Below are 23,639 nucleotides of genomic sequence, written 5' to 3' on the forward strand. Positions count from 1 at the left end.
ACAAAAGGAACTACAGTATGTAAACACTGTACTCTCCTGTGTGCTTTTGATATACTATAATCTCTTTCCCATGACCTTACACAATCATGCAATTTAGTGTTGAATAATGTATGCTGGATTTTGTCACTGTAGAAGTAGACGGTCCAGGGAAAAGAAGTAGAATAATACATGATACAGATTATAGTTGGGAGGACATTAATAAGAGACCATTTTTAACAGAACTTATACATTCAAGTAGATAAAAATATCTGTAGATAAGTATGCATCCAAGTTGTTAGTAAACACATGCATTTCTTCATTCTGTCAGAGGAAAGTGCCTAAAAGCGAATGCAATACCATAGCTGCAAGCATTTCTAATACTCAGAACATGACTACTGATATCATTCTCAAAGAAGACAGTGTCCTAGGATAAATGGCTGAAATATTCAGGATATGCTTGGAGCACTGTAGTTACAGAATATGAAGAAGGACATAATGGACCAATACCCACAAGCAAGCCCACAAAGATGATAGTATATCAAAAGCACACAGGAGAGAACTGAATACACTCCCCAGGGCCAAAGCAGGCAGGATTAAAACAAAAACTATTATTTAAAAAAAGAATAATGAAAGGAATGTTAAATTTTAATCTAAAGTATGAAATGAATATTCATCTTTCCAGACTTACATAAATGACTGAAAAAAATAAATCTTGAACAAGAGACAACTCTCTTATAGATGAATTCTAAACAAATGTATCTCAACCTTTTTCACTACCAACTCATCAACTATTGCTTTGGCGGCTCTGTTCCATGAATTCTTAAAGAAAGCAATGTGGAAATGGAGGAAAAAAGTAATGTTTTCACCATGAAGGATTCAGCAAACCTCACCACAGGCAAAAGATTAAGGACAGCATGAATGGTGACAAGTCATATCCCTAATAATGTTGTGATGGGAACAGGAATCACTTTCCTCCCAAATTACATAGTATCAATCTACTAATGTAAAACTTCAAATAAATATAAGTAGAAAAAACATCTTACTGTGAAGTCTAGGGAGGCAAAGGCAAGCAGATAGTATTTCACCAGCCTAAACTACACAGTGAGAACACTCACCAAACAAACAAAAAATCAAAACAAAACAAAATTACTTCAAACACACAACCAGTATACCTCAAACATTTCAAGACCCTGAGAAACACACTCTATGGTTTTACAGAAAACCATAACAATTATAATGTTGGTCCAGGAGAAGTTCCTAGGCCTGATAAAAATAGTCTAAGTTCAAAGCTTTAATAAATGCATTGTAACTGATACATAGAAATTATTTACTATAACTGACAGAGAAAATATTTATAACTGACATAAAATGATCTCTATTAATTGGGGTGCCATAGGATGCTGTGATTTATAGATGCATTGCATATTTTTCAAATCAAGATAGATATAGACATATTTCACTTAATAATCTTAATTTATAAGACCCCCTAATCCTTTCTATGGAGTATATTTTATCTATAGTCACTCTATTTTAATGTGGCAATTCAGAACATCATATATAAACTATATGAACATATAAATTTATATAAAGTACAACTTTGTAAGTAATCAACTTTTCACATCCTTCTCCATCCTTACTTCACCAGTCTCTACCCCATCACCAATCTCATCTGAACTTCTATGAAATCCACTTCCTAAAAATGACTGTCATTTTATACTACATATAAAAACAACTACACATACATGCTCATTGGGTATGTGTAGTGTTGTATACACACATTTGTTATTTTAAGTCATGTTACTCATTATGATTTAGAATGCACATATAAAACACTGTGGTAGTTGGATTTCTGCACCCCATTTACATCAATTCACATAATCATCTCTAGTTCCTTCCATATTGTGGTAGATGACCAGATTTCATTTTTTCACGTTTGAATAATATGCTATTTTGTATACAGACCACTTCCTTTATTAACCCATTAGTTGATGTATATTCATTGTTTTTACAATTCTTCTATTTCTTAGCAGTTATGAACATTGCTAAAATAAGCACAAATTTGTAAATGTCTTCTTGGATTTATTTCTGTTGGAAATTTCACACCTAGTAGTGAGATTAATAGATCATATGTCACAATTATTTTTTATTGTTTTAGGGAAACTCTATATATTTTTGGTATAATGTCTGTACAAGTTTGCATTAATGATGGTAATTCAACATGTACTTATAAGGTATCAATACTGGTAAATGAATCCAAAATGTATCACATAAATATACTAGTAGTAAGTAATCAATAGATACAGATATAGATATAGATATAAATATAGATATATATGGATATACATTTGTGCAATCTATAGAATATGTAAATTACTTTAATACAGTTGTCTTAAAATGCAAAATATAACTTTTTTTTCTTTATAAGGCAATCTCATCTCAGTTTTTGTCCAAATTCATCAGTTGCTGTGTTCTACACACATGTCACTGTTGTAGACAGATGCTTCACTTGGGTCATTGCTATCTTATTTTGAGGCTTTTCTTTTTACTAAGTGTGCTTTCTGTGAAAACAATGACCTATAATTTGGTTATTAAGGTTTTAATTTCTATATTCAATTTTTGTATCTATCTATCTATCTATCTATCTATCTATCTATCTACCTACCTACTGTGAGTTTTTACCTCAAAGACCACCCTTGCCCTTTCTTAAATATTTTTTCGTCTCAGCATTTAGGAGCACAAAGTCATTATGTTTAACAGTGCAGAACAAGAGATTTATGGATGTATGATAGGAGGGTGTTTATTTTGTTCCTAGCTTTTCCCAGTACCCACTTCAATGCCAAGGGCATTGTGGGCCCTTATTATGCATCAGTTCCCTTTTACTTCAATAGAATGCATGTTTATTTTGGTACCTATAGTATGCTTTCAAAACACTACTTATGGATATATTTTTTAATGCTTGAATGTAATTAAAATATGAAAAACATATTTTTCTTAAAACAATGACTTAAAAAGAATAACTAATTTTGTATAATTTGCTGTTTACAATACCAAGTTTAATCATTTGGTTATAGGTTTAAAATTTCAAAACAGGGGCTAGGAATATGGCCTAGTGGCAAGAGTGCTTGCCTCATATACATGAAGCCCTGGGTTTGATTCCCCAGCACTAAATATATAGAAACGGCCAGAAGGGGCACTGTGGCTCAAGTGACAGAGTGCTAGCCTTGAGAAAAAAAAAAGAAGAAGACAGGGACAGTGCTCAGGCCCTGAGTCCAAGGCCCAGGATTGGCAAAAAAAAATTTAAAAAAAAATCTCTAACCCGTGTCTACTCTATTCACTAAGATAATTTGGTTTGAGATGATGAAATACTATCTCCAAAAAAAAATTCCTTTTATCTAATTAAATATTTGTCTTTCATAATGTGCATAATTCCAGATAATTGTTTGAATTGTGTGCCAATAAGATAAATGTACAAAGCTATATTCTGTCTTGGCATATTTGTCTTTAACTCAGTAGACCAAAATCTGTTCGCTAAATTCCGTATTTATTGTGATAATTTTCTATGATGCTCTGAGAAATTTCAGTAACAAAAAGTTTACTTTGAAAGGGCCTAGTGGTAGATTGCTAGCATGCACAAAACCCTGGATTCGATTCCTCCGTACATGCATAGGAAAAGTCAGAAGTGGCACTGTGGCTCAAATGGTAGAGTGCTAACCTTGAGCAAAAAGATTTCAAAGACAGTGCACAGGCCCTGAGTTCAAGCCTCAGGACTGGCAAAAAATTGAAAACAATAAAATGGTTACTTAGAAAAATAATGTGACAGAAATGGGGCGACAAAGGACAAAGTGTGAACCAATGCAACAGTGATATAAGACATTATGTTGGAAATGAACTTTACAACTTGAGTGGTAGGGGAGGAGGGGAAGAAGGAAAATGGGGAAAAAGGGATGGGTAACACTGTTCAAAAAGAAATGTACTCATTACCTTACTTATGTAACTGTACCCCTTGGAACATCACCTTTCCAGTAAAAAAAGAAAACAATGTCAACTATAACTTACAAAATAAAGTGCATCTTAAAGAAGAGAGTATGGAGTAGGTTGCACACAATGAGTTTTTACTGACATATATTAAATTATGTCTAATAAATGTTGCAAGCATGAACTTCCTACACATGTATAAGATGTACATTCACTGTACTCATTTACCCCTTCTCTTTATTCCTCCCCCTTTCCCTTTCCCTTCCATGAAATGCAACTCTTATTCTCATTACCATTTTGTTTTTGTTTTGCTTTACTTTTATTTGATTTGTGCTAGCTTCCATAAACAAGAGAAGACCTACAACATGTGTCCTTGTTTGTCTGTCTTTTTTTCATTTAACAAGATGACATCTAGTTTCATCCATCTTTAGAAAATGAGATAATTTCATTTTACTCAGTGCCTCAGTAAAACTCCATTGTTTCCATCACATCGTATGTAACTTAGACTGTAGTGAATCTAAATCTTGGGCTTATATCTGGAAGTGTTGTTCTGGATCCTAGGGAATTTCGATTTTCCTGTGATGAAGAAGCTCCATACTGATTTCCATAATGGCTGTGTTAATTTCCATGCCTTCCATGCCTTTCAGCAGTGACAGGAGCCCTTTTCCCCTTCCCCACCTTTACCAAATTGTGTTAGCTGTTTTCTTCATGGTTGCCATTCTTACTCAAATGCGGTGAAATATCAGTGTGATTTTGGTTTGCATTTTCTATCTGGGTAAGTATGTTGAAATTTTTTTCATTTACTTATTGGATATAAGTATTTTTTCATTAGAAAAATGTTTTTTTGCCCATTTATTACTTGTATTCTTTGTTATTCTGGTATTTTACTTTTGAGGTTTACCTACCATTTTAAGGTGTAACTGATGCTACAGTACAGTTTAAAAGAATAGGGCAATGATTCAATGCATTTTTTTTCTTTTCTCTAATCATGGTGTTCCATCATCATTAATATACCAAATTTAACATATATGCTTCAAAATTAAATACAATAAATAAATATAAATATGTTCTCGGGTAGTTTATATTAAAATAGATATGAAAATACATTTTCAGATAGCTTAATACCACTAAACAGAGAAAATTAGACTTATTAAAACATGCTGTTTTATAAATGTTGAATAATCTGTTTTAGGAAGTCCGTGCTGATAGCACCCACCATGAAGAATGAAAAGACTGTTGTTGTTAATACCCAGGTGGAAAGGAAAAGTTAAACATAATTGATAGCCTATACAAATATATGGAGATAGAGGAGAGATGTAGCAATGGTTCCTTATTCCTGGCTAATACATTTCATGTATTATGACATACCTGTTCTAGCAAATTGTTTAATTTGATATACCTTACCAAAAAAAAAAAAGAATAGCTTCATGACTGGTGCCATGGTAATAAGTATTTGGTAGACCAAGGAGGCTGGATTCTAGTGTTAAATGACAGGGAAGGAGATATTGAACATTTGGTCATTCAACAGCATATAGCAATTAAGCAAAGTTATGTGAACTTTTCTCTCATTAAAATATCAAATGAAGCCAGTTGCCAGTGGCTCATGCCTATTATCCTAGCTACTTAGGATACTGAGGTCTGAGAATCTAGGTTCAAAACTAGCCAGGGCAGGAAAGCACATGAGATTCTCCAATTAAACACCAGGAAACCAAAAGTGACATTGTGGCTCAAAGTGGTAGCAAAAAAAGCTCAGTGGCACCTCAGCCCAGGCTCTGAGCTCAAGCCCTAGAACCAGAAAAAAAAATTCATATCTAGATCTAGTTCTAGATAGATACCTATATCTACAGAGACTTTCATGTCTTTTATTTACATTCTTTATGAAGAACTAATATTGCTACGAGCAGTTTTTTTTTAATTTTCCACTATTCAAGCTCTGTTAAATTGGTTGTCGAAAATACAAGTTCATTCATAATTTTAATTTGAATTGTAAATGTATGAAGACCTAGTAGTAGTTTGTTTTTGTTCTTTTTAAATTTTTAACTAATACTATGGTTTACGTATTGGTATTGCAGGGTTGGTCCTCAATGTGGCTATGTGGGCAGATGAAAGCTTTAAGGGTAGAGCATCATGGGAGGGAATTTTGTCATGTGAGGGCCCTTTCTTTTGATGGATTATCATAAATTTTCATAGAGTGAGCCAGTTCGTACAAGGAAGACTTTTTATAAAGTGTGAGACCAGTCTTTCCCCGGTCTCTCAGCCATGTCTTTCACAGTTTTTTACACATGCTACCCCCAAGATGTCATTGCTATCTTGTGATAGACTGAGGCACTGGAGACTCCCGCCCTGCTCTTTTCATAGGGGAGACAGTTTTGTACTTTCAGAATTCAAAATTCAGTGTAAAAAGAACATCTATGAAAAGTAAACAGCTTTGGTATTTTGTTGCAGTAATACAACATAAATCATGAAATGCAGAATAAAATGAGCTGCAGACTTTGGAAAACGTGTAACAAATGCTGTTGAATGTTGAATTTTGTAAAATTAAAAATGAGATTGTATGACAAAAATAGAAAATGTAATCAAAATTAAGAAATTTCTGAATATAGGAAAATCAAAGTTAGTGAACTAATTATATTAGCCTACAATGACAAACATAATTTGGAATTTTAAGTCAAGAAATAACTATTAGTCTCTTATAATAAGATGTTATCAATTTAATCATCCAAAATAAAGGTGTAAAAATCTCCCAAGTTTAAGTGAAATCAAGAGTGTTTAAATTGTGAAAATCAGTTGAGCAAGATCACACTATATTTGCTTATGTATTTTATCAAAATGATCCAAATCAGAAAGAGTTTTGTGGAAATGTACAAAATAAGCAAGTATTTTCATTTCTTTGTAGTTAGTAAATGGTGGGTGACACCAAATCCTTTTCAGTGTGATCTAAATGAATCTGAAACCTGCTTAGATGTTTTGTTCTTCAACAACAAATTCCTGCTATATCCCCTTAATCTTTCCAATATTGCTCTATAAATGACAAACTAGGAGTCATATTAATGTTTCATTTTAAATTGTGGAAAAGAGAATTATCTATGCAATTTCACAGAGGTAGAATCTGAGCTTCAAAAGACCATTTAATTGTCTAAAACCATATTACTGGTTAATTAGTTGAGGCAGATTTACACACATCTCCCTTTTTTAATATAGAGAGATAGTAATGGAGATTCAACCCATAGCTTCATGGTAGCTTACTTGCTCTACCACCGGAGCTTAGTTTCAGTCCTTTTAGATTTATTTTGTTTTTGAGACAGTCTTAGTTCCTTTGACTGAGCTGATTTTGAACTTTGGACCCTCCTACTCAAACTAACTGAATGGCTAGGGTTAGAAAGTATAAGATGTCATACCAGCTCTTTTCCTTTTTGTAAAGGGAATAAAATTAATAATTACTTGATACCTTTTATTTCACTGAATTTTAGGATAGGAACCAAAACATAAATAATAAAAATATTAATATCTACAATTTAATTTTTTTCAATGAGAGTTACTTTCAGTTAAATCCTTTTAATCTAAAACCACAGCTTGACTTTGGGGATATTATGAAAATAAACATTGCAAAATGTTTAATCCCTAATTAAGAAGTTTATGTTTGTATTACCTTACATATTAAAATAACACTTTTTAATGACAGCATTAGATTGGCAAACTGAGCACAGGGATAATAAACTGATAAATGTCAGACAATTTCTATTTAAAAGCTCAGGTCAAAGAGGAGCGCATAAGATTTCTTTCGACTCCACATTTCTTTAAAGCAAAGAACAATTTTTATGTTTCTCAATTTGACAGACAAACCAGTCTAGCAAGCAGGTGTTTCAAGGTCAGAGTTAAGAGCTGTTGGCAGAGATATAAGGGGAAGTCCATAAAACTCCAGCCAAAATGAACTTGGCATCCATTCCCTGCATTTCACCAGTACTAATTTTATTCACTGATAATTTTCTAAAGGCAAAATTATTACTGTGTCTGCAAATCTTTGTAAATGATTTTAGTAAGATTATTTCCTCTCCTTTTCCTTTTAACACGTTACTGTTTTAAATGGGGATTTCTCCTAACTGAACGATCTTTCAAGGCATATCAATCACAAGCTTACTAACATTTAAGAAAATCCATTTATGACATATTCTTGGCAGGTTTTCTGCACTCCATTTAAAAGAAATCCCCCTACTTAAAAAATGGATTTTAAATTGTAAACCTATCTAAAATGTAATATTTAATCATTTTGTCTTTTTTTTTTTTTTTTTTTTTAGCTAACTGCATATGTTAACCAGGTCAGTCTGAAAAAATACTTAAATAAGTCTCAAGAATGAAAAAAAGAACCTGGTAGTAGCTACACTCAGAAAGTTTTAAAAATAAAATAACAGAAAATTTTAGTAAGAGAAATGATAAATTCTTTTTCTTTCTTATTTATTGTCAAAGTGATGTACAGAGAGGTTGCAGTTTCATAGGTTAGATATTGGATACATTTCTTGTACTGTTCCTTACCTCCTCCCTCCTTCCCCCTTACCCCCTTCCCTTTTCCCTCTCCCCCCATGAGTTTTTCAGTTGGTTTACATCAAATAGTTTTGCAAGTATTGCTTTTGGAATCGTTTGTCTTTTTATCCTTTGTCTCTCGATTTTGATATTCCCTTTCACTTCCCTAGTTCTAATACCAGTATATACAGTATCCAGTGTACTCAGATGAGATACAGAGATAGTGTAGGTACAACCACAGGAAGGGGTTACAAGAGAATCATCAACGGGCTGGGGATACGGCCTAGTGGCAAGAGTGCTTACCTCGTATACATGAGGCCCTGGGTTCAATTCCCCAGCACCACATATACAGAAAATGGCCAGAAGGGGCGCTGTGGCTCAAGTGGCAGAGTGCTAGCCTTGAGCAAAAAGAAGCCAGGGACAGTGCTCAGGCCCTGAGTCCAAGCCCCAGGACCGGCAAAAAAAAAAAGAGAGAGAATCATCAACAATAGAAGCTACGGTTTCACATGGCATGTTGAAAGTAATTACAACAGTGATATAGCAGTCGTTTCCATAACATGGAGTTCATTTCATTCAGCATCATCTTATGCATTCATAAGGGCATAGCTATTAGGCTCTTGTGATCCTCTGCTGTGACTAGCCTAAACCTGTGCTAATTATTCCCTATTAAAATTTTTGTATAGAACAAATATTACATAAAAATTCTAATGCTGTATTACAACAACTAAAATTTTGAGATAAGCTTTGACTACAGACGTATTTTTTAATGGCTACTACACAATAACTCAAAGTTCTAGCCTATATAAAATACTATGTCATCTTTTGTTAATAACTTATATCGATATATTCTTTGAAATTGTTGAAATAGCTGTCAAGGGTGAAAATGAAGCATTTTTTTTAAAATGGAAGATAAAGAAAATATAGCCTTGTGTTGTATCCATTGGTTATAATAAATCAGATGATTTACAGTACATTAAAAACTGAGTTGACCTGTTTTTTATATAGTCAGGCATGGGTGGCTTAGTTATTCAAGTAACTGAGATCTAAGGACAGTGGAGTTATGACTCAAATGATAGAGAAAAAGTGGAAAAGCAAAGCTCTGAGTTCAAGCTTCATTAACAGAAAACCGAAAATACTGATTACTGCTATTACTGCATATATATGTATATATATATAATGCTTTTTGTTATTATTTGCTATGAAATAGTTTATAGTTTGCTTGAAATATTTTCTTTGCTACACAATTTAGGTATTGTAGTTTGAAAAGTAGATTTATAATATATTTCAATTTTGATAAGAAAATTTGTTTTGTGTAATTGAAGGCTTCTGAAACATTTGCCAACATGCACATGCGTGCACGCGCACACACACACACACACACACACACACACACACAACAAAAACAAAGGGACCAAGAAAGGTACAGAGAGACAGAGATACACAAAAGTGAGACATGAAGACACAGAGATAGAAGCAAACAGATTCAAAAACTGACCAAGAACGAGACAGGGAGAATTGGGTAAGAACATATTATTTACTTATAGATATATTTTAGTTTATTCTTTGGTACTGAGATTATAAAATGTTTTGAGATACAGGATTACTTTTTCAATATCTGAGAATACATGTTTGTGATAATAGTATATTCTAAAGTGTTGAAAACTTGCAATAAAATCTCAGGGTGAGTATTTGTTCTATCTTTCTGTTTCATTTCTAATTCTATAGTTTTCCATAAATTTTACATTTTAACTCATGTTTGCACTAGTTTACAGAGGTTATTATGAGAGGTTTATTAATGTTCTCATTCTTTTTTTGAAGATTTGGAGTAGTTTCTATTCATCTTATAAAGGAAACACTTCCTTTTTAAGCCAGACTATGTCTATCTTAATTTTATTGGTATTAATTATGTAGTGTTCTGGTTATTTTCCAACTCATTTTTTTGAAGTTTAATTCCAGATTATCCGTTCACTCATGTGCAATTAGGTCAGAACTGTGTTAGTGTTCACATACCAAAAGTCATTAGCTAAAGAGTATATCATTGAGTTAAGTCACATCTTACTTGGAAAGCTCTTATTTAATCACAATCATTATCCCAATACTAAAATCAGATAAATATATGAAGTTAAATATGTCTAACATATATGTATTTCATTTGTATGTATGTACTTTTTCAAGCAAAATTTAGTTAGAAAAATTATAGGCCACATAATAGAATACAGCAAGTCTGCAAGGATTTCTATTCTTGGTTGTTATGAATCTGGTCTCCATCAGCTTTATCCTACTATGCTGTCTATGACAGTTAGTAATACGACATAGATTTACTAGTCTGTTTCAAACCTCTGGAATGTGTTTTTCCAAGCATAAGAGCCACCATCTATGTCTGCCTCCCTAGTAAATTCTTGTACATCTTTGATTAATTGCTTGGCTCATAGGTTGATTAATAGAATGTCAGCCTCTTGTGCAGGTATGTCTAGAGTTAATTTTATGTCATCTTATCATTAACTTTTCATCCTGAAATATGGTTTATTTTTATTCACTATGATTCAAAACTAATCTACTTGCTTTAATTTCGCTTGACATTTTGTCAAGATAAGTATGCAAGTAAAAAACCTTTAGCATTATGAAGAATAGGTATTGATGATGAAACCATGTCTTGTTATGGCAAGGTTGAATAGCTTTTGCTAGTTCACCAAAATAAAAACTTAGGAACATATTATTATCAAGGAAATTATCATACATTCTGAACAGCAATGTAAAAAAAGATGTCTCTATCAATAATTAGCCACAAACTTAATGAGCTGTTGTTCAGGTATGTTCATACATCTCAATTTCATAAATAAAATGCATATACATAGATATTTCATTTTTCAGATTTGTTTACAACTAATATTTTGTAAAATTATCAAAAGGCTATGTTTTAGGAGTCTGTATTTAATCATGGATTAACTCTTAACTGTGAAACAATGAGAGCACTAATGAACACTCTCATAACATTGAAACAAATAATACTGGACATTGCACATGCAACTATTAAGAGATATTCACTCAGTTTTTTATGTGTTCATCACAATAACAAAATATTCTTTAAAATGTTCTCTTTCAACACACACTGGTGACTCATACCTCTTATCCTAACTACTCAAGAAAGCAGAGATTCGGAGCACTGTGATTCAAACACAACCCTAGCCAGAGTCTTTAAAATAATCAGCCCAAAACAGAGCTGTATGTGACTAAAGATACAGAGTGCTCACACCACAAACAAACTGAACTAGCCCAAGGCCCTCAGTTCAAACTCCATTATGACCCTTCTCATATCCTATCATTAAAAATTATAGGATTATGTTAGAAAATCTACAGAAAACTTTGAGCATAAAAGAAAAAGAAATAAATAAGACTGCATTTTACTTTATTTTTTTTGTGTGTTGTGAGGCCTGGGCGCTGTCTCTGAGCTCTTCAGCTCAAGGCTAGACTGTACCACTTGAGCCACGGCGCCAGTTTCAGTTTTCTGGTGGTTAATTGGAGACCAGAGTCCCACGGGTTTTCCTGCCAGTGCTGGTTTTGAACGGCGATCTCAGATATCAGCCTGCTGAGTAGCTTATGTTACAGATGAGAGTCACCTATGCTCTCCTGAAACTTCATTTTATATACTTATGTTTTTCCTCTTGCAAAGCATGTATTTTTCTTTTTCTTCCAAGGGAGAAAAAAGACTAACATAAAAATATAAGTAAAGTATACTGTGCTGGATTTGGGTTCAAGTGGTAGAACAACTATCTGGTAAGCTCATGGTCCTGAGCACAAATCCTAGTATTGTCAAAGTGGAGAGGGGAAGTTGTGCAATATCTGGGAATTATGAGCAACTTAGGACAGTGTTTTAAACCTACACACACTAGAAATTTCATTTGTTATTTTTATGCTATTATTTAAAAACATATATACATTAAAATTTTATTTCAGTAGTTTATCTTTCAGTTTTCATACTAAAGTTTTATAAATATGCAGACTATTTTTACAGCGATAGAGCATTCAGAGAGGATGTACTTACTTTCATCAGGAAGATTTACCATCAAAATTTTATTGTGTTACCTTCAGCACCCAATTTTTTCATGTTACATTTATTTCTCTCTTCTCTGGGGAAGAACTGTGAGTTTTATTTTTCTATCATTCGTAATGGATAGCTTTTTTTCTTGGGTAAAGTATTTCTGGCTCAAAGATTTTCATGTACTTCCACTTCTGTCAAGGAGTATTTTGTTTTTGCTGCAAAATCCATATGTAGTTGTATTGGCACTCTTGTAGTTGATATGCACTTGATATGCATTTCATAACTGCTTTTTAAAAAATAAACTTTGATTTTAGTTTAAATAGTTTGATTATGATATCTCTATGGACCTCTCCTTTAGGTGGAACATCTTAAAAAAATCTCTGTACCTTGAATACTAGTTATAGGCAAAGATCCCCAGATTCAGGATTTCAGACTTTAGTACTTTAATATACATCCTGGTTGTTTTTCCCTTCTCTGTATCACTTCCTAGACAAAAGTTTGTATGTTGATATCACTACATAGTTTGTAAAAATATTTCTTTTTTTAAATAATGTTGTCTTTTTATTATTCTGATTAGCCTATGTTAAAAATTGCAAATTCTAGCACATTGATTCTATTGTCTATTTGAATGATTATTTCTTTGAAGCATTATACTGAATTTTTCATGTTGGTCATTTTATTTTCCTCTCTATCAGATCTGAAATAAATGATTTCATTTTCTAATTCTTTTCCAATTTATTTGTGTTTTTTCATGTAGATCCGTGTTGTTTGATGAAGTCTGTGTGTGTGTGTGTGTGTGTGTGTGTGTGTGTGTGTGTGTTTGCTGGGTTTTGAATCTAATTAGTAAGTGTTCTACTATTTGAACTATTCCTCATGTCCTTGCTTTTTTTTTTTTTTACTTTAGTTTTAAGATAAGTTTTTCTCTGCTACTTTTGTCTGGACTGGTCTTGAAATCACATTAGTCCTATCTCTACTTCCCAAATTACCAGAATTATAGGCATGTGCCACTAAATCTGGCTAAATGAACTTTCTGGATATGTTATAAGTTCTTTCTCTTTCTCTTCTTCATTTACCATTCCTTTCCTATGTTTTTTTCTTTCTCTTCATTTGATCTTCATTTTTCATTTCTAGCCTATCAATGTGGGGCTTTCTGATAGGCAAATGCTACATCATTTTCTCAATTATTATATAGATTTTGATTTTTTTTTTTGGTGAGGGGATGATATTTCTTGGAGCTTCATTGGTCCCATTTACAGATACTATGATATATTGATCTCACAATGTTTGTATTCCTGTGTAGTGATACTGCATACACACTTGAGGAGGCAGTCTCCTCCTGTGTCCTATATAGGAGGTCTTCAGCATGAGTGAAAGATGAGTGTTCTAGCTCTGATATTCTTGAAGGACCAACTGATGATGACTTTTGGTTGATAGAGCTTGTAATTATTTCTGTCCTTGGCTTGATAGCTTCATTTGTGCTGATGTTAGAGGAAGTTACTAAACTGGATTCTACTGACCTGTGAGACAAAGTAGCTTACAGGCTCTCTGCTAACAGAGGGAATTATTGACTGGTTTCTGTGATGGATTTTGTTTGGCACCATCGCAGGAATTATTCCTGCCTCTTGGGAGTTTCACTATTTGGCATCTGCAATTGTATAGTAATGTTTGTAGAATTCATAAGCTGTGTAGATTCACTGTGTGGACCAGAAGGACTTTGACACTATGTTCCTTGGGAATCTGTGATTATTTCGTAATAAGTCTAGTGTAGTATATACACTTTGTTCTCTCTAACTTGATGTCTGAAAATATACACTTGATATATATCTTATAGACATGATTATTTATTGCTTCCCATAGCAGTTAAAAGAAAGTAGACATGTATATACGGATATATAGAAATTGGTGAGATGATACAATTTTCTCAATAGAGTTTTAAAACTAGTTGCACCTAATAGTATGAGCAATACATTAAGTTTTGTTATATTTAAACCTGGAGGTTTATATTTTCTTTCATGTCTGTTTTTCTTTGTATTATGCATTGAAAAAGTGAAGTATAAAAGTACATATATTTGCTGATGGGACATTTGAAAGAGAGGACAGCATGGGTTGAACTTTGCTTTTCTTAATAATCTCTCCCTTGTTCTATTTATACTGCAATTTAATAATCTCTATGTAGTATAGATTATAGATTAGGCTAGCTATTTCTTTGTAGCTAATGGAATATGACAAAGATGATAACATATGTGTGCTTAAATGCCTGGGATGTGAAGAGGAGAACACTGTGACACTTTCCCAAATCATTTAGTTTTACAGTAAAGTAATATTTTGTTAAAAGCACACACACACACATACATGCACACACACACATGCACACACATGCACCTCAGGCAGACAGAGTGCTGAAATTCCTTACCAGCCTGTTCTGTGGTTTTGGCATCTCAGTGCATAGCAGTTCTCTGTAGTCTGTCTTCGCTTGAAATTTCCCTTTTTAGTGCTAGCTACATAAGCCAAGTTCATTCTGAAATAACTTTGTCGCAAAAGTACTCATACAATTTCTTCCAGGTTAACTGAAACCTGCTTGTCATAATTACTCTTTTATAATAATATTTACTAAGATGGAGAATCAGTTTTGACAGTAAAGTACTGTTTGCATATGATGAAGAAATTATTCTTTTTTTTAAAAAAATTCAGCTCATGTGAGAGCTGGGGAGGTGGCTCAGTGGTTGAGCAGTTGCGTTGCATGGAGAGGGACTTGAGTTTGTTTCCTAGTACCACAAAGAAAGAAAGAATAGAAAATTCTCCAATTCTCAGACTTTATGTTCGGAGGAGATGTGCAGGTTCTACTTTTGCCAATACAAAGGAAAATTATTTTTCCAAACACATTAGCTCTCCAAAATTTGAAATATGGTTGAGAACATATAGCACATATCATATCAAACAAAGACCTCCCTCTCTAGAGAGGTGAGGAAGCGTTCCACAAGGCGTAAACTAGGGGAAGTCGAAATCCACTGTGACAAGCCAGTGCTGACGTTCCACAGGAGCACAGAGCTGAGGAATTTTGAGAATTTCGGGTTCCAGAGACACTTAGTACCTACCCAAAGACTCACAGAAGGCATAGTCATGTTTGCTACCCTCAAATTGGGAATCTGTTGCACCTAATCCTTTACAGAAAGCTCAGCTTCATATTAATAATAAATAAATTTAAGCCTCTAAAAGTATCTTAATTAGAAGATTATAAAGGGGATATAGGATGTAGAAAGGAAACAAAAAGAATGGTTGAGAGTTGTGGTCTAGACAATATTTACAAGCATAACTAATCTGAGGTAAGAGGATATCACATTTAAGGCAAGTCTGAGCTTCATAGAAATACACAGCTTAAAAATGAGGTAGAAGAGAAGTGATACAATGGTATCCAAACATAATGTAAGAGACTCTAAAAGAATAATTAAGATAATTAATGTGAAGCAAGATAAATTATATAAAATTCAATTCTAAAGCTCATTTTAATGAAGGGTCAAAAGACAGAGGATGTAAAACACTAACAAAATAGCAAAAATAAAAGTTAGCCAATACAAAGATAGCATTAGCTTTTCAAAAGGTTTAAGAGAAAAAATTCATTTAATGAAACTCAGAAAGAGAATAGAACATTCAATGTACATAGGTGATAAGGTAAGTGTGAGTCACCGACTTTTAAAAATAGCTTTAAAGTACTCTTGTTTTCTTGTTCACTCTTCCCCAGTCGAAATGACAATATAAACTAGTTCTGCATTTTTCAACTAAAAATTAAAAACTAAATGTTGAAGACAGAAGAAATCTTGAATTAACCTTGGATTCTGTACATTAAGGTTTGGAAAGCAAATTTTCATTTTGTATTATGAACTGTATTCAATATTCTCTTTCATCTTGTCAATAGAAGCCTATTTTATACCTTTGCAATGTTTACCTCAAATCCCAGTGTTTATTAGCTACTTCCTGTGAATGTAGTACAACCTACCAGTACTTGCAGCCATAATTGTCACTTGACTTCAGATTTTCACCTGCAATTAGTTCCAGATATATGCTCCATTATTCTTTTTTCTTTCACTTATTTGAAACTCAGCACTCACCTATTTCTTTGCAGTGTTTCCACCTGAAAAATTGCTGTTTGATTAGCAACAAGTGAGCTGTAGAATATCTAGGATTTCCTGGCAGTATAAACAGAAGTTCCTAGTCAGCACAATAAAGTTCTCAGTGCTAACCACAATTCTATTTGTTTACATTGGATCGCCTGTTTAAAAAAAAAAAAATCTCTGTTGCTGAAGCTATTTTCCAATTCTGTTAGCAGTTCCTATACTTTTCTTGGAAACGAAGCAGTGTGTTATATATGAGAAAATCATTTGAGTTGCATACAGAAATAGGGTGTTGGATTCCACAAGCATTTCCAATATTGCTGAAATAACTACCCCCAAATCATTGATATACCTGAGTGTAATTTAACAACAGAATTGTGGTTGATGATGTCAATAATGAAAACATTGAACAGAATGTCCATTGGCCCTAAACAATTCTTATTTTTGGAATAAAGCCAGAGTCTTGTTAATTACTGGCATTTGGACTCCCATTCACAATGTATGTGTCAATGGAATATCAATCAAGTAAAATGTATAAAAAAGCTGATTCCTGACATGCTGTAGTTCTTATTTTTATGTGTATATGTTTGTATATGTTTCTTTTCCACACAAGGTTATGAGGTTGTAAAGGAAAGAACCATATTTGGTCATTAAACTTGCATTGTGAAACATAGCAGGCACATAATTAATGTCTGGTCTCTCCTTAACATTCAGCTCTTTCCAATGGCTAAAAGGCTAATTGAAATTGATTATTTGAACCATCCTAGAATACATCAAAGACTTTATTATGTGTATTCTTGCACCTTTCCCAGTGCCTTCTAGTTTTTCCCTTGTAGCTTCTACTTCTTTTGTTCTCCAAAAATAGTATGTTTCTCTTCAATCACCAGGCTTTGGCTAGATTGTCTTGTAACCACGAACAGTAATTTTGGATGCTTTTGTTTTCTCTTTCCCTGGTCAAATATTTTTGAATGTGCTTCTCAGCCCAGTTAAATTACAAATTTGGATTATTTTTAATTTAAAATTAAAATTAATTAAATGTTAAATAAAAATTGTTTCATTTTCTATCTTTAGTATTGGCCTGGAGTTATCTAGGACATAGATAATAGTTTCTGTTTGTTTTTTTGTCTTCTTCTTCTAAAACATTGTAAAATGTGATCACCATAAAATGCCTCAATTTTCAAAGTTTAATAAGTTTTGAATAAGATCTTAACTTGAATTAACAATTCTATTCAATGACTAAGACACAATTTCTACCACGTTCTGTCTAGAGTGATATCTTATCATGATAAATGGCCTCTATCTTTAAAAGATTGCTAAATAGTAAGAATAAAAATAGCCTGATTCTTCATTTCTTGTCCATGTAAGCCACTTAGCAATGAGAATTTACATCATTGTTCACCCAAAGAATTTTACCACCTTGGTCCTATAGAAGGTGGCAGATTCAAACAGTGCATATTACTGATCTTTTTCTTAGAACCTGGATGAAACAGCATCTAAACAAGCTTAGGCATTCCTAATAGATAACAAGTAGCAAAAGTCTGGTGGTTCCTATGGCTTTAGCTGACACAATGCCATATATACTAATGAGAATTTCTCCAGCCACCCGACTGTCAGTCTTCATATAACCAGCTGACAGCTGACCACATATGTATGAAAGAATCAGACCATAAATAAGAGATTCGTTACTGAATCTAGCCTAAATGGCCAAAGCACAAAACTGTAAGATAAATGGATAGTAGTTTTAAACCACTATGTTGGGGATGTTTGTAAGGCAGCAATAGATAATTGATATATCACATATTGACTTTTCACTCAAATGATTACAATTTTACTCCAAATGTTTCCAGGTCAAAACCATAAACAGATTTACTGGAGTTACTTTTGATTAATTCTTCAAATCTCTTAATGATGTGTGTGTGTGTGTGTGTGTGTGTGTGTGTGTGTATATATATATGGTATAATGCTACATATTATTTGAATTATATATGTATATGTAAGGTCCTCTCCCTGAGGGCTCCATGTAGATGCCCCCACCTCATTAAGTCTCCACCCAGTTACCTGGGTAACCTGCAGACCTGGAGGCAGTTACCTCCCCTTTCCCTGAGGTCACATCCTAATCCACCTGGCCACACCCCTTGCCCCTGCCCTAGATATAAGGCAGGGCTGGGTGAGGGTCGCTCTCTCTCTCTCCCTTCTCACCGGCCATGGATCATCTCGGCCACAGGCCAGCAGTTCAGTAATAAACTTTCTCTCCTGCCTGAATACTGCGTGGCGTTCTCCTTTATCAGCTACCTACTTTAAAAATCCTAACAGTATATATAAATATAAATATATTATGCTTTTTTATATCATTTTCTGTGTCTAAATTTTTATCCTATTTAAATGCTTTTAAAGACAGACCATCAGGCTGGGGATATGGCCTAGGGGCAAGAGTGCTTGCCTCATATACATGAGGCCCTGGGTTCAATTCCCCAGCACCACATATACAGAAAATGGCCAGAAGGGGCGCTGTGGCTCAAGTGGCAGAGTGCTAGCCTTGAGCAAAAAGAAGCCAGGGACAGTGCTCAGGCCCTGAGTCCAAGCCCCAGGACTGGCCAAAAAAAACAAAAAAACAAAAACAAAAAAACAGACAGACCATCCTTTCTTTGTCTACTGAATATGATGTTCACTTCTAACTAATCCTGAATTACATTCAAGCTTCTGAATAACCAAACTAGAGCATGCTTATAAGTCTGCTTTATCTCGTCTCATATCCAAATGGCTTCACATGGCATGCCAGACCTGGGAAGTGATCAATTTCACTTAATTTTGTCTGAGAAAAATCTCAACAGGTTGTTTATCAAGCCCTTACGTTCAAATGACAGGTAGAAGAACAAATACATCAAACCTTATTACTCACATAGGTTTAATTTGTGTATTTCTCTTCTCTCTTTCCAAATTATCTTCAAAATTTAATCAGCAATAATCTTTTTTGTCTTAATATTTTCAAACCAGAAAATACTATAATTGTTCACTGAATGGTTAACATAGTGATTACAAGTTAACAGTAGTTATTAATTTTAATTTTTGGCTAATTCTATACTATAGTTTACTGATATAAGTATGATACAGAGATATTATTTAAGATTCCACTATTTAAAAAAACTGGAGCTTCTTTTGTCCAGAAAATATCCACTCATATGTTTATATTACATAGAGAAAATAATGTTATAATGATATGTGAGTAAATGCTATGTGATGAGATTTGCGAGGACACTCCCAAGTCTCCTTCCTAAACCTATTGCTACCCGCTTCATCTTATGTACTTCTTCAATGATTTTCCTCTACTCTGGAGTATTTGTTTTATTTAATCATTCCTTGACCATGTTTTAGTTTCTCTGAAGTTTAATACATGGTGTTCCAGGACTTAAACTCAAATGGAGAGCAAGATAATTTTCTAATCTAAGAAATAAGTGCTATTTTTCATGTTTATAAATTATTTTTTGTTAGTCCTGGGGCTTGAACTCAAAGCCTGAGCACTGACTCTGGCTTCTTTTTGATCAAGGCCAGCATTCTACCACTTGAGCCACAATACCATTTCACAATACCGTATGTGATACTGAGAAATAGAACCCAAGGCTTTATGCATGCCAGGCAGACACTCTACCACTAAGCCACATTCCGAGTCCGATAAATTAAATTTTAAACTAAGTGATTTTAAAAATGTTCCTTGATATTGGTAATATTGGTAAATATTGATATTCACAGGGAAATAGTCAGAACTTGAACAAATAATGTTGAGCGAGACAAGCCTAGAACACAGAAAACAAAGGGGCATGATCTCCTTGATATATGACTGTTAAGGTGGGGTGGGGGGACAGTAGAGACCAGGTTTGCAAAACAAAAAACTTCTTGTCAAATGGTATTTCCCACAGGTTTGGGTCAGCGACCTTACATTATGTAACTGAAACCAAACAACTACTAAACATTAAAAGGTCTAAAATAGACCTCTCAGTGGATCACAATAGCTCATAAGCTATGTATGTATGATTATATAAGACAAGGATAAGCAAACTCTATTGTTGACATTATATTTAAAGTCCTAGGTGAATTTCCTTTGACATATGCCACATGGCTCCTGTATATGTTTTTGGTACACTGTGTATTATATATATGTCTACCTGATCTAGGGAAGGGAAAGATAAACAGGGTGTAAGATATCACAAGAAATGTACACACTGCCCTATTATGTAACTGTACCCCTTTTATACAACACCTTGTCAAAAAAGTTTAATTAATAAAAAAAAGAGGATATGGTTTCCCTACAGCAAGGTAAAAAAAATAAATGTGCTGATTAAAGTGGTGTGAAATCTGAAAAAAAGAGACTGTATTAGTTTCCAATTGTTTCTCTAATAAATTAGTGTAATTTGAATGCCTAACAATTTTGGAAGCTGGAAAAAAATTGTTCCTTGATATAGCATTCTGTCATAACCAGGGAGATGGAAGTAGCTATAGTAAATGGACTAATCTTTAATAACAAACAACTTTATGTAGAACTGGGTTTATCTACTTGATGTGTGAATAGAGTTCCATGTTTCTTATCAATAAGAGTGAATATAAGTACCTATTTTTGTAGGGGGTAGGAGTGTGGGTGTGCATGTTTCTTTCAATTTTGTTGGTGCTGGGGGTTGTAAGCAGGACATCATGCTTGGTAGACTTTGCATTCTACCAGTTGAGCCATACTACCTCTTTTGTTTCCTAATGGGCACTTTGGAGATGGAGCCTAGACAAAATTTCTGCCTAGGCAACCTTGAACTGTGATTTTCCATATCCTGCCTAGGAGAGATAGATTACAAGTGTGCGGTAAGTACACACAATTGTTGTTCTTTTTCAATTGAAATAAAATAATGTATTTGTGAAAAGTGTTTGCAATCTGTATAATGACAGATATTCATTCAGGTTACCATTGGCATTACATCTAAGGAATAACCAAATTGAAATATAGAAATCATTAAATATATTGTAAACTGTTTCTTTCTGTTCCCTATAAAAAGGTTGCAGAACCTCATATAGCTGAAGGCCAGGGGAAAATACATATATGCGTGGTAGAGTAGTAATCCAATGAGGTTGAGAGAAGAAGAGAGAAGTTACTTAATGAAAAGAGACAATAAAGAACTCATCAACAAAAGTCATTCTGATTGATGAACTCTAATACACAGCCAGAACATTGCCAATTCACATGAAACTTGCAAATGAAATAAAGCTGTACAGTCTACATTTATAATGACTTCATGATTTTCTTGTCTTAGAAAACAATGGTATGGATAATGCACTTAATCTGTAAAGTATTTTACATCAACTATTAACTAGGAAAATGTGTGCTAAAAACTGTTATGATGTATCCTCCTAAAAATTTAACATACACCCATTCCACTTTAATGTGTCAACGTGCTAAGAAAAGGAAAGCATTTTCAACAATATATGATTTTAAGTCTCCATGTAGCACAAAACTTTTCTTTCACTGATTTTAGAAATAGAGGGATGGTAAAGAAGAATTTTGTGTAAAGGAATAGCTTTTATTTTATATATTCAGGAATACCAGATGTCTATTTGTTGAAATTCTGTCCAAAGTCAAATCCTGTACTGAATGTGGCATAAAAAATGTGAATAGGCAATTAAATACCATTCATCATTTTCTCCACAAGTGGAGAATATTCCCATGCACATGCTAGAGTGGCATTTCATAAGTCTGAATACCGAAACATGCTCTGTCAGTGAGGACCAGGGTTGTCATCAATTGCACCCCTATGACTGCTGGACTCTGCATAGACTGCTATGCATGGTGGGTCATGATAATCTAAAAGACATCTAGCCGTCTCTCTGTTTTTATTTTTGCCTACAACGTTTTATCCCTTGTTATATGATCTGAATTCTAAAGATGAGTAAAGTATTATTGATGTTCCTAACACAGCATAGAGAAATTATTGCCAGCTTTTATTTTTTAGATGGGAAATGGAGGTTACATTCTCTAAATAGTTTTGATAAAGTGAACAAAATATTTCAGAGATGGAGATATGTATTATTAAAATTTCTTTAGATGGTCATATCTACCAATGTGTTTCTGAATAATACATTACCAGACACCAAATAGATTTTGATGTGTCTTGGATGGAAAGTCAACAGCTAAATGACTACTAGTGAGCATGTTGCAATCCTTCATAATGCTCATATTTTTTAGCTCAATTTCTTATGACAATAGTAATAATACAAGGTACTATGAGGTTATAATTAACATTGTTTCCACTTATTACTGTTAATCACAAAATTATTATTAATTGGTATATATTTTTTTTTAATTTAAGTTGTGAGGTTTGTACTCAGGGCTTGAGCTCAAGGCTAGTGCTCCACCACCTGAGCCATGGCGCCACTTCCGGTTTTCTAGTGGTTAATTGGAGATAAGAATCTCACAGACTCTCCTGCCTCGGTTAAATTTTGAACAGCAATTTTCAGATCTCAGCCTCCTGAGTAGCTAGGATTACAGGTGTGAGCCATCAGTGCCCTGTTTAATATATTCTTAATTACTGAATATTTAGAAATAACTTTTGTTACTTATGATAAAAACCAAGGTATTTCCATATTCTAATATTGAATTCAATTGGATATACTATATTGGTTATTTAAAATAACAACATATTTCATTTCTAAAACCTGCTTCGACTTAGACCATATGCCATTAAATGTGCTCAATCTGTGAAATAAAAATACTCCCCTTTGAAATAGCAGATCATCCTTTATATTTTAGACTAGTGAAGAAATCATAGCACTGTCTTTTCACGGTGCCAGATGCCTATCATCTCAGTACTTTGGCGGCTCAGGCAGGAGTTCCACAGGTTTGGATCAGCCTGAGCGGAGTGTGAGGGCCTGTGTGAGATAGGGCACACAAACAAACCAGTAACCAAAAGGAAATCTTGAGATTTGTATTGTGTAAACCAGTATCCTATTACTCAAACAACAACAACATGAATAGAAATAGAAGAAAT

The sequence above is a fragment of the Perognathus longimembris genome, chromosome 1 (genome assembly GCF_023159225.1).
Source record: "Perognathus longimembris pacificus isolate PPM17 chromosome 1, ASM2315922v1, whole genome shotgun sequence".
In the NCBI taxonomy this organism is placed as follows: domain Eukaryota; kingdom Metazoa; phylum Chordata; class Mammalia; order Rodentia; family Heteromyidae; genus Perognathus; species Perognathus longimembris.